We start from the raw sequence: 12,358 nt of genomic DNA, 5'->3' as shown, positions 1-12,358 counted from the left end.
AGGAGAGCCAGCAGAGGGGAAAAACAAAACAGCAGAAAGTAAGCGCTGCTCTGACTCCCCCTGCCAGCGGGAGGATATCCTGCAGGCCAGATGTTGAGGAAGGGGAAACTGAAGACAGTTGCAGCACACCCGTTGAGAAACACTGACAGATCGATACTGTAACGTGCGGTTGAAGATTTCCCGTCTGTAACCCGCTGTGAGCGCACAATTCGGACGCGTAAGGCGATCCTGCGATACAGTCTCCAGTTTCACGCGTCCTTAGCGCTTCTTAAAACAGACCCATAACCCTTTCCGCACCCAGCATGTATATGATATGTAAATGAACGAATTAGCTGTTTAATGAAGGAATTAGCTATTCCCCTCCGATACTGTGACGCACGCTCAGATTATCTCCTTTGTAACCCGCTATTTTGCCGCGTCCTTAACCTGTTAGTTTACCGCCTATCCTCTACTTGGTGTTAGTGTGGTGTTCAAAAATTAAAACGGGAATAAAGTGTAAAAAATGGGAGTAAAACCAAAGGGAGTAAAGTGTAAAAAACCATGGACGACCTCCATATTAACATTGCAGCGTAAGTTGTTTATATATATGTATAAATACCTGTCACTTTCCGAATCCCCCAGGCATGCGGTCATCGAGGCGGTGGCGGGAGCCGGCGGGCGCCCGTGGGAGCCGGCGGGCGGGCGCGTGTTCGATCTAGGCCGCGGCCGGAGCGGGCGGGAGGGCGTGCATTCATCCAGGCGGAGGGAGCCGGCGGCGAAAGTGGCCTCCGGCAGCCCCCGCCGGCAGTGAATGAATGCACGCCTGTTTACGCCCGTGCAATTTCGGCGTTCAAGGCAGTCACATGCCGTGACGTCAAGCATCGTGACGTCACGCCTTGAGCGCCGAAATTGCACGGGATCCAACGCGCGCCCACCTGCCCCCACCGCCGCCTGGATGAACGGGCGCCCGCCTGCCGGCTCCCGCCGCCGCCTCGATGACCGCACGCCTGGGGGATTCGGAAAGTGACAGGAATTTATACATATATATAAACAACTTACGCTGCAAGATTAATATGGAGGTCGTCCATGGTTTTTTACACTTTACTCCCTTTGGTTTTACCCCCATTTTTTACACTTTATTCCCATTTTAATTTTCGCCCTGCGCCTTGCTTCGGGAGGGGGGGAACCATCCACTTCCTGGTGCCTGTCATTTCAAATGTCATTTGAAATGACAGGTACCAGCGCACCCAGGATACTGTATAGGCGCTGTATTAGCGCCTATACAGTAAAATGGGTTGTGCGGGCCTAACCTTCGCCTAACGCTTCGCAGACGCAGCATGCATTTGCATGCAATTTGAAGAGAGTATTGAGCGGTAGGTGAAAAGAACTGCGCCTGGCACTGCCGCACTCTTTCTAACGCGGCATAACTGTATCGACCTGTGAATTAGATGAATAATACATGATTTTTTTATTTTTATTATTTGTCTTTGATTGGAATTTGATTGTTTTAATTTTGTTGTAAATCACTTTGGAAGATTTGGTCTGGACAGCGATTAATAGTAAATAAATAAAATAAAAAATAAATGGGCACTTAGGTAAAATAAGGCCATTGAGAAAGACTAAATGAATTCTTTGCATCGGTGTTTACTGAAGAGGATAACAGGGAGATACCTGTGCTGGAAAATGTATGCCATGGTGATGATTCAGAAGAACTGAAACAAGTTACAATAAAGCTAGAAGATGTAATAAGACAGATTGATAAACTAAAGAGTAAAAAATTGCGTGAAGCAGATGATATACATCCCAGAGTTCTGAAAGAACTCAAATATGAAACTGCTGATTATTAGTAATTTCTAAACTATCATTAAAATTGTCCACTGTACCCAAACACTGGAGGGCGATCAATGTAACCCCAATCTCTAAATAGGGCTCCAGGGGTGACCTGGGAAACTATAGACCGGTGAGTGACTTCAGTGCCAGGAAAAATCATGGAAAATATTTGAAAGAATTCATTCCTGAAGAAGTTAGAGTAGCTGGTTTTAAAAATGGTTTGGAAAAATTCCTGAAGTAGTCCATAAACTGCTATTAACCAAGTAGACTTAAAGGTCAATTTTAAATGTCCTATGCGAGCCAAAGCCGGGAGATAACGCGCGTCTCACGCGGGCATGTGCTGCATGGATTTTAAAAATTGCACAAGTACGTGCGTATCTCCTGGTACATGCTCAAATAAAAAAATTTAAAAGAGCATGCTCAGGACATAGGTGTGAAAAAACAATATATATACTGCCACAACAAGATGACAAACCTCAAATGTCAAAATAAGTAAGTCACCTTGATCAACAAACTGATTACCTATATCAAAAACATTTTTTGGGGAACACTTATTTTGTCCTTTACAAGATGTATTTAATAATTATCCTTTCGAAAAATATTTTTTTTGAAAAAAATAATTTTTATGGAAAGGCTGGTGGTTTCATATTTCATATATTTGTTAACTGGTAATACTCCATTACCCTATGTTTTTATATTTAACCAACTGCCTTCCAACAAATATATTTTTATTAAAAATTGCTAACAAATGCGCATATCTAATAAAATCCCTCTCACTTATGCGGTAGAGCCGGCATTTGCACGCGTATTGTCCATATTAAAATGTGTGCACATGTACATGCATACAGCCAATTTTATATCACACACGAGTATATCATAAAATGCCACCATCTCTGGGTGTAAGCTGGCATACATGTACACCCACATGGCTGTTTGAAAGTTATCATCCCCAGAAATAGTCACTTCGCTGCGTGACAGCAGCATAGGATCTATTTACTGTATGGGATCTTGCCAGGTACTTGGTACCCAGATTGGCCACTGTTGGAAACAGGATGCTGGGCTTGATGAACACTCGGTCTGACCCAGTAAGGCAAGTCTTAATTTATTTGTCAAACAGGGACTGAAAAAATTGTTTGTGAAAGCAAAACAATACAGCCATATTTTTGGGGATGCATTTTTAAGTTGATGCAGGGAAGACCTGTCAATGGGAATTTAAACATTTCTAATCTGCCTTTCGAGTCTCCAAAATGGAGTTCAATAAGGCACCTCATAAACCGTTAAACACATAACTGACGTCATGAAATATACCACTTACTTACGGTAGGTAAAAAAGAAAAGAAAAGCCTATCCATAACTCTAAAACGGGCTATTATCAGTAGTCACCAAAGAACACATGACTGCATAAAGGGCTCCTGCGCAGAGACAAAACAATAACCCATAATGACCATTGTAGGCCTTTGTTGTTTACAATCTGTCCACTAGGCCAATCAGAATGGAGGATTGCCATTCTAAAGCACAAATGTTAATCATCAACAAACTCCAAGAAGAAGACGGATCCCTCCATACAGCGGCCAGGCTAAGGCGCAACAACAAGTCTGCCACACGAATGAGAACGCGAAATTCGAAAGAGATTAGTATAAACCAAGTACAATCGGACTTGTACGAGCTAGCAACAAGGAAGCTGATCAAAAGCGCAGGTAATGGGAAGCATACATCCGTGGGCATTCCCTGGAACCCCTCTCCACACCGTGCAGAAAATAATTTTCTTATTCTGACCCCCGCTGGACGCAGAAGGCTCCAGATTCTTACAGGAGAGGGATTGCATTCCCGTGGGTATAACCCCACTGGGGAACAAAAGCAACCCCATAACAGCGCGGCAAAGGGGAGAGCGTGAAAAATCGTGCTCGTAATAACTCCGAAGTAGCTGAGGAGCCCGGACGGCGACGGCATGCACGCTTGGCCAGAAGGTGAGCGGCCGGCAGGGCGGGCGCTCACGAGACGTTTACAGCAAAGGATCCAGCGAGCAGGGGTTTGGGGGGGAGCGTGGTCATCGGCACACTGTATATCCCCTCCCGTGGGGGAGGGGGTGTCTACACAACGAGAAAATGCAGCCCCTGTTCCGACTCCGTGCAAGCAGGACAGAAAACAGCAGTGCGATGTAACTACCTAAAAATCCCACCCCCGCGACCTCCGTACTCACCTGTTCCCGAGATGATCTGCGCCAAGCTTCTGCCTCACCTCCGGTCACAGCAACACGGCGTATTACGCATGCGCGTAACACTGCACGAGCGTGGTGTGCGTGCTTCCTCGCCTTACGAGCTGCAGCAGGGCGCATGCGTACTATAGAGTCGCGTTGCTGCGCGCGCGCGCGTGCATTCTGTTCGACTGTTGCTGAGCGGAAGCAGCGATTGGAGGGGGTTGGTTGCGCTACCGGTTATTTTGTGTTATGGGGTGTAGACGCGGGGAATACGTTAGACTGCATAAGAGTGTTCGTTTTAAAAAGTCAACCTGTCAAGAAAAGCAGAATAGATCTCCGACGAATCCACGTCTTGTAAAAGGGTGCGCGCGAATCTGTATCTCTTGTCCTTTTGTGCTTTCCAACATAAGGAATATTGGAAAAAAATCATGTGGAAGTGATCGATGACCGCTCGTCTGGTTGCAAGCACAATTACGCTTCAAAACGGGGTAGAAATTCACCAAATCTGGCATTCAGGAAGCAAATATGAATATCTCAGATGAGTGTGAAAATCAGAAACAGAACAGTATTTTAAGAGACATAAGCTTCCCGAAAAAAAAATTTCCCCTTACATTCTATGGGTACCTGTTAAAAGTTGTTCAAACTACTATAATGCTGACCAGCGCTGCATTCCCAAAGTCTCCACCTTTTCTCCCCCCCCCCCCCCCCCCCCCCCCCCCGTCCCCTCTTAACTAGCACGTTAGGGCAGAGCAACGCAGGCAGAGAAAGGGAAAATAACTGAAGCAAATGGCAAAGATAGCACAAATATGCACTTTCTTGGGGTCCAGTCTGATGAATCCAGAACAAGTGGGCTATGCACTCCTACCAGCAGATGGAGCAAGTTGAAGGCACAGTATATATACCCCTGCAGTGACCTCAGCCTGCCAGTATTGGTCTCCAGCAGATATTGGATGTGCATTTCTTCACTGGGGATTGCTTCAATTTTAAGAAGGAGAATTAAGGAAGAAAATTACCACCCTGTTCTCCTGTGGTGATACCAAATGGTCCGTCCCTCAGAGGTGTTCCTTGGCCCAGTAGCTAGTTTTCTGGCATGGGCTTAGCTGCTTGAGAAGCTGAAAGGCAGCTGGTCCTGGAAGCCGAATGTGGTGATGATGGCAAATGTCCTCTACCCCCTGAGCCGGAGACCATCTCTGTGCTCAGCCAGAAAAGGCTGAGCTCTGGTAAGTTAAAAAAAAAAAAAATCTACAAAGACTTAGCGGGAGGTTTTACTTGCAAGGCTTCCTCCTCCCTCCGGTCTCTGTGCTCAGCGTGCCTTTCCTAAGGACATGGGCAGCCTGGCGGGTTGAGCAGCCTATCTAGGCTAGGCCCTGCTCCAAGGCTTTTGCTGCACACTCTATGGTAGGCAGCAATGGCTTTTTGTGTACTTTATTAGGCTGCCCTCTATAGGCTTGTCGGTTCGGCGTGTGTGCCTCGCTATGCATCCAAGTGTGTACCCAGTTTTTGGGCGCACAGTAAAGCTTTATGCTTTGAGTGCCCACATTAAGTGCCACATAGTGGCTACGCACTTACGTTTTAGCAATGTGTACCTAGATGAGGCGCAGACTTGGGTGGTGAACCCTTCCAACCCTCCCAATGAAGGTTTGCCATCCCACTCCTGGGAACAGGAGATAAAGGGTCGTCTCTTCCTCTTTTTTCAGTGGTGGGTCGAGATTACATCGAATTAGTGGGTCGTGGAGATAATACTTGACGGATATGCGATGGAGTTTCGTAGTATTCCTCAGGACATGTTCATGGAGTCTCCCTGCCACTCTCAGAAGAAGCACGAGGTGGAGGTTATGTTGACAAGGCTCCTCAGTCTGAGGGCTGTGGACCCAGTGCCTGTGTCTCAAGAAAATACAGGGCAGTATTCCATTTATTTCATTGTGCTAAAGAAGGAGGGCACCTTTCGTCCCATCCTGAACCTCAAAATGTGTCAACCGTCATCTGCGAGTGAAGCATTTTTGCATGGAAAATTGTACTCGGTAATAATGGCTGTGCAGTCGGGGGAATTCCTGACCTCCTTGGATCTGTCCAAGGCTTATCTTCACATTCCCATCCAATTAGAGCATCAGCGCTTCCTGTGGTTCGCAGTTTTGGGTAGCCAGTTTCAGTTTCAGGCACTGCCCTTTGGTCTGGCCACTGCTCCCAGGACCTTTTCCAAGGTAATGGTGGTAGTTGCAGCACCCGTATTTGAATGACTGGCTGATTCGCGCAAATTTTATGGAAGAGAGCCGCCTGGTAACTCGCAAGGTGATTTCCTTGTTGCGGGAGTTCGGTGGTGAATTTAGCCAAGAGCAGCCTTCAGCCTACTCAGTCACTGGAATACCTAGGGGTTCGGTTCAGCACACAACAGGGCAAGGTGTACCTACCGGAAGCACTAATTTGGAAGTTGCTAACTCAAGTCCATCTGTTGTTGAACACTCTGTACCCAACTGTATGGTCTTATCTGCAGGTTCTTGGGTTAATGGCAACGACCTTGGAAGTGGTGCCATGGGCGAGGGCGATTATGCATCTTGTTCAGCGCTCCCTGCTATCTAGGTGGAATCTGCAGTCTCAGGACTATTCGGTTCGGCTCCACCTGTCGAAGGAGGTATCCTCCCAACTGCAGTGGTGGCTGCAGGTGGATCATCTACAAAAGGGAGTCTCCCTGTCCCCACCAGATTGGCTAATGCTGACAAAGGATGTGAGTCTCTGAGGTTGGGGAGCTCACTGTCAGGAGCTGACGGCACAAGGGCATTGGAGTACAGAAGAATCTTTTTGGAACATCAATCGGCTGGAAGCCAGGGCCGTCCCGTTGGCATGTTTGCAGTTTGGCGACGGCTGCATGTTCAGTCAGTCCAAATAATGTCGGACAGTGCAACGACCATGGCTTACATCAATCGGCAAGGAGGGACCAAGAGCCAGCTGGTGTCACTGGAAATAGATCATCTTATGGAATAGGCGGAGGTGCATCTACAAATGATCTCAGCCTCACAAATTGCAGGCAAACGTCAGAGCAGACTTTCTCAGCAGAGAGAGTCTGGATCCAGAAGAGTGGGCGTTGTCAGTTTCAGCTGATTTGGGATCACTAGGGTCTCCTGTTTATGCACCTGTTGGCGATCTGCACAACACAAAGGTTCCACAATTCTTCAGCCGCAGAAGGGATCCAAATTAATTGGGGGTTGATGCCCTAGTGCAGGAGTGGCCGGAAGACAAATTTCTGTATACCTTTCTTCCAAGGCCCATGTTGGGCAGATTGATTTGCAGGATCGAACACCATGGGGGCCAGTGCTCCAGATTATTCCAGGAGACTGCTATGCAGATCTGCGGAGGCTCCTGGTGATTCCCCTCTTCGACTTCCAGTCCACAGGAACCTGTTGCAGCAGGTACCTATTCTTCACGAAGATCTGACTATTTCGTCTTGAAAAGGTTCGCTTGCTGAAACGTGTATACTCTGCCGCTGTGACTTCCACCTTGCTAAGAGCTAGAAAGTTCTCCACTTCCTTGGCCTACTGCAAGTTTGGAGGGTGTTTGAGGCCTGGTGTGAGGATCGAGGTGCTCTTCCTTCCTTGGTCAAGATTCTGCTTATTTTGGAATTTTTGCAGATTGGCTTGAATAAAGGCTTGGTTTTTAATTCTTTAAAGGTACAACTAGTGGTTGTCGCCTGTTTCATGGGTAAGGTAAATGGTGGATCCTTGTCTGCTCATCCTGATGATGGCCTGTTTCCTGAAAGGAGTGAAACATCTTCGTCCTCTCTTGCGGTTTCCGGTGCCCCTGTGGAGTCTTACTTTGGCATTGGATTCTTTGGCAGGCCCTACGTTTAGACCGCTATATACTCTGTCCTTGCGGTTGCTGACTTTGAAAACGGTGTTTCTTGTGGCAATTTTTTTAGTGCATAGGGTTTCTGAATTGCAGGCCTTGTCTTGCCGGGAGCCATTTCTCCTGGTGACTCCAGGGGCATAAGAACATAAGAAATTGCCATGCTGGGTCAGACCAAGGGTCCATCAAGCCCAGCATCCTGTTTCCAACAGAGGCCAAAACCAGGCCACAAGAACCTGGCAATTACCCAAACACTAAGAAGAACCCATGCTACTGATGCAGTTAATAGCAGTGGCTATTGCCCAAGTATAACTGAGTAATAGCCATTAATGGACTTCTCCTCCAAGAACTTATCCAAACCTTTTTTGAACCCAGCTACACTAACTGCACTAACCACCTCCTGTGGCAACAAATTCCAGAGCTTTATTGTGCGTTGAGTGAAAAAGAATTTTCTCCGATTAGTCTTAAATGTGTTACTTGCTAATTTCATGGAATGCCCCCTAGTCCTTCTATTATTCGAAAGTGTAAATAACTGATTCACATCTACTCGTTCAAGACCTCTCTTGGTCTTAAAGATCTCTATCATACTCCCCCTCAGCCATCTCTTCTCCAAGCTGAACAGCCCTAACCTCTTCAGCTGCAGCACACTGAGCCGACAATTTCAAAGTATTATCCACTATGATGCCTAGATCTTTTTCCTGGGTGGTAGCTCCTAATATGGAACCTAACATCGTGTAACTACAGCAAGGGTTATTTTTCCCTATATGCAACACCTTGCACTTGTCCACATTAAATTTCATCTGTACAGCTGTATACTGTTCGTTCCTTTTTACTGAAGGTGGTCACTACGTTTCACTTGAACCAGACCATCTCCCTGCTGTCTCTGGATAAAGAAAGAGATGCAGAGGAGTATTGTCTGTTGCAACCCTTGGATGTCAAGAGACATGTTATTTTATTCATACCACTAGTATGACAAAGACTCCGCTCGCACTTTGATGTATTTTAATTTTACTTGAATGTTGTTTTGTTGACATTATGAATGTATTACTGTAAGCTGCCTAGACGGGCACACACATGCCTTATTCGTGCAGTATATAAAAACTTTTAAATAAATAAATGTTGTCAGGTATCCTGACTATGCAATGGCTTCCCAGCATCCACGTAAGCAGCAGTGACTACCACCTTAATCCAGCGAGCTATATTAGCCCGCGAGGCTGGCTCTCCCTGTCTAGTACTGCCATGAAGGACAAACAGGCAATCCGACTTCTGCAAAGATTCAGTAATCTCCAGTTCAGGCTCATTCCACTCAAGCTCAGGCAGTGTCATGGACAGAAGTGAAATTTTTGTCTCCCATCAACATTTGCCGAGCTGCAACGTGGTCCTCCTTACACACCTTTTCCAGGTAATATCACATGGATGTTCAGGCCCAGGAGGACGCAGCCTTTGCTTGTGAGGTTTTGTCTGGACCACGGGCTGCCTCCCACCCGATTCGGGAATAGCTTGGTTACATCCCACTTGTTCTGGGCTCATCTGACTGGACACTAAGAAATGAGAAATTTCTACTTACCTGATAATTTCCTTTTCTTTAGGACATTCAGATGAATCCAGCTTCCCTCTCTTGGCTGTCATGTAGTTGCATATTGTTCCTCCTGTATGCCTTCATGTTACACTGTTTACTGGTAAGTGTTACTCCAGTCCCTAGACTAGTGATATTATGTTCTTAACAGAGCTCAGTGTTGTCTGTTGGCTCAGTATTGACATGGTTAGTTGTTTTTAATCAAAATTTTTGACTAGTCTGTCCACAGTTGGTTTTGAAGAGTATACTGGTGGGCTGAGGTCACTGCAGGGGTATATACACTGTAATGTCAGCTTGCTCCATCTCCATCTGCTGGTAAGAGTGTATAACCCACTTGTTCTGGATTCATCTGACTGAACTAAAGAAAAGGAAATTATCAGGTAAGTAGTAATTTCTCATTTCAAAGTACACACCACTCATGCATCCTCCACACACACTCCACCCATAAACCTGTGCTCAGTACACCCACAGACAGAGGAAATATAAATGACAGCTTCTGAATCCACCCTAACCACACACACCCTCATAGATACACACCACAACACTCCCTACTTACACAAACAGCCATATTCTCAAAAATCCGATATTCCACAACTCCCTTTGTACACAACCCTGCCACACATTAAGCACACACATACAAACGTACTCAAATAAACAACACTAACAACTACATATACCCTTACACCCCCATATTTACATACACATCCATACCTCCATACACCCTGTGCATGCAGTTCCCTCACAACTACATCTGCTACCTACAAATACAGCCATACTCTCAAAATATCCTCAGAACTCCCATACATACAATCCCCACTACCCAAAAAGACACACACCTCACCCAGCCCCTAGACATCCCCACACAAAACACAGCTCTATACCTTCCACATCCACCCATCCACGCATATACACAGACATCCCCAACCAACCCCACCTATATCCCCCCCATACACCCACACCCTCCATTCCCCACAAAAATAGCCCCACTACAAACCCTCCCCCCCCCCCACCAAGAGCCACACCTTACACCCACACCTACAAAGCTACAGTATGTTGTCAAGCATCCCCAACACTGTGTGTCTGGATACTTTCCCTACTGGCTTGAAGGAGTAATAGCCTAATGGTTGGAGCAGTGAACTACAACCCAGAAAAGTTAGGGTTCAAATATTGCTACTGTTCTTTGTGACCTTGGATGTCACTTTACTCTTCATTGCCTCGGGTACAAACTCAGGGCCTGATTTGCTAAGTATTTTTACAGTAGACACAATGGGAGGAGTGTCTTAGTAAATTAGGCCCTCGGATTGTAAACTTCTAGGGGATAGGGGAAATACTTGAGTGAAATCTGCTTTGAAGTGCCAAGCAACAATAAATACTTTTGTGCTATTTGTTTATAAATCATACAATGACTGATAAAGTCATAAACAGAAAAACAAAACTAAGAACTGGACAGGGGTACACAATTTTAATTCTTACCGATATTAGGCCCCCACCCTGACTCTGCCCTGGCTGAATGGGGCAGTTGACTTTTGCCTACCATAATTTACAGGAATAAAGGCGAATAAGTGGACTAACATGGCACACTACTTTATATAATTTATTATTTTGCTACAAAAAAGGGCCATTTACATAGTGCCCATCATTCAAATTGGATTGCTTGGGATTATTATTATGAGATCTATTTACAGTGGATAATGTATCCACAGAAAGAACTGTTCATAGCTGTCAAGTCATCCAATTCTTGGAGATTTTAAGTCAGTCCTGGTTTTGACAAACCCCATCACAATGCACTCTGGTACCTGCAGTGCTAATTTCAAATACCAGTATGTACTGAGATGCAATTTCAAAAACCAGGGCTGGTCTAAACTCCTTGCAGGAATTGACAGCTCTTCTTTTCATTTTCACTTGCAGCACCTGATCCACAACAGTGAGCTTTGACCTGTCAATACCAGTTTCTAAGTTTTTCGTAGATTGCCTCGAAATAGGCACCACCAGCCCATTTCGTCTGCCCCATTAGGGAGGTGGAGCATGAGTGCACATGATAGGATCCAAAAGATGGTGAACCATGCCTGGGCAGGGCAAAGCCAGGGGAAATGCTGGTGGAGATCCTTGTTGGTCCTGACGTGCAAATCTGTCATTCAACCTGGGTGTAGGGGTGAAAGACTAATCAAACCATCTAGTAGCTGGTTCCCTCCAAAGTTTCCCTCGGGACAGCTGGTGCTTGGGCTGTCTCGTGGATTGAGGGTAGTAGTTGGTGACTCGATTCATCCATCTGCCAACCAGACCTGTTGTTTCGGGAAGTGTGCAATCTGCCGGATGCCAAAATCCAAGCCATTACGGAGAAATTGCCGAGAATTCTCAAGACTACTGACTACTATCTGATACTACTCATCCATGTTGGCATGAATGATACTGCGAGGTACCACACAGATCGTATCAAAACTGACTTCATGGCTCTGGAAGACCGGATGAACCAGATAGGTGTACAGATGGTATTCTCCTCAATCCTCCCAGTTAAGGATAAAGGCCCAGGCAGGGAAGCTTGCATTTTGGAGACAAATGGCTGCGTAGGTGGTGTCAACGAGAATTTTGCCTTCTGAATCATGGGATGATATTTCATAACCGCCGTCATGTAAAGATGAGAGCTACTGGAATGGGCCGAGCACACCGTTTGCCATCTTAGGGGCGGATTTTAAAAGGCCCGCACGCGTAAATCCTTGTGGATTTACGCGCGCCAGCGCACCTATTTTGCATAGGCCGCCGGCGTGCGTAAGTCCCGGGGCTTTCGAAAAGGGGCGGGAGGGGGCGTGCCACGGTGTTTCGGGGGTGGGCCCGGGGGCGTGGTCGAGGCCTCCGGACCAGCCCCCGGGACCGGAGGACGGAGCGGGGCTGCCGGCGATGCGCGCAAAGTTATGAGGGGGTTTAGATAGGGCCGGGGGAGG

At 46.5% G+C, this 12,358-nt stretch overlaps 1 protein-coding gene across 2 annotated transcripts in view; it reads right to left on the bottom strand.

The window, feature by feature from the left end:
* The window catches only part of TMEM106B (transmembrane protein 106B), a 70,791-nt gene that overhangs the window by 41,802 nt on the left and 16,631 nt on the right, over positions 1-12,358 (bottom strand). Inside the window, exon 1 of one of the 2 annotated variants that reach the window (XM_029588976.1) lies at positions 4,010-4,088. The exons of the other annotated variant lie outside the window; for it this stretch is intronic. The gene's annotated coding sequence lies outside the window, so the exon portion shown is untranslated. Of the gene's footprint in view, positions 1-4,009; positions 4,089-12,358 lie in introns of those variants that run through there. 2 annotated transcript variants of the gene reach the window in all.

Source organism: Rhinatrema bivittatum, chromosome 2, assembly GCF_901001135.1.
Source record: "Rhinatrema bivittatum chromosome 2, aRhiBiv1.1, whole genome shotgun sequence".
Taxonomy (NCBI): Eukaryota; Metazoa; Chordata; class Amphibia; order Gymnophiona; family Rhinatrematidae; genus Rhinatrema; species Rhinatrema bivittatum.
The sequence above is the reverse complement of the archived record's forward strand: the minus strand, read 5'-3'. Positions and strand labels throughout refer to the sequence as shown.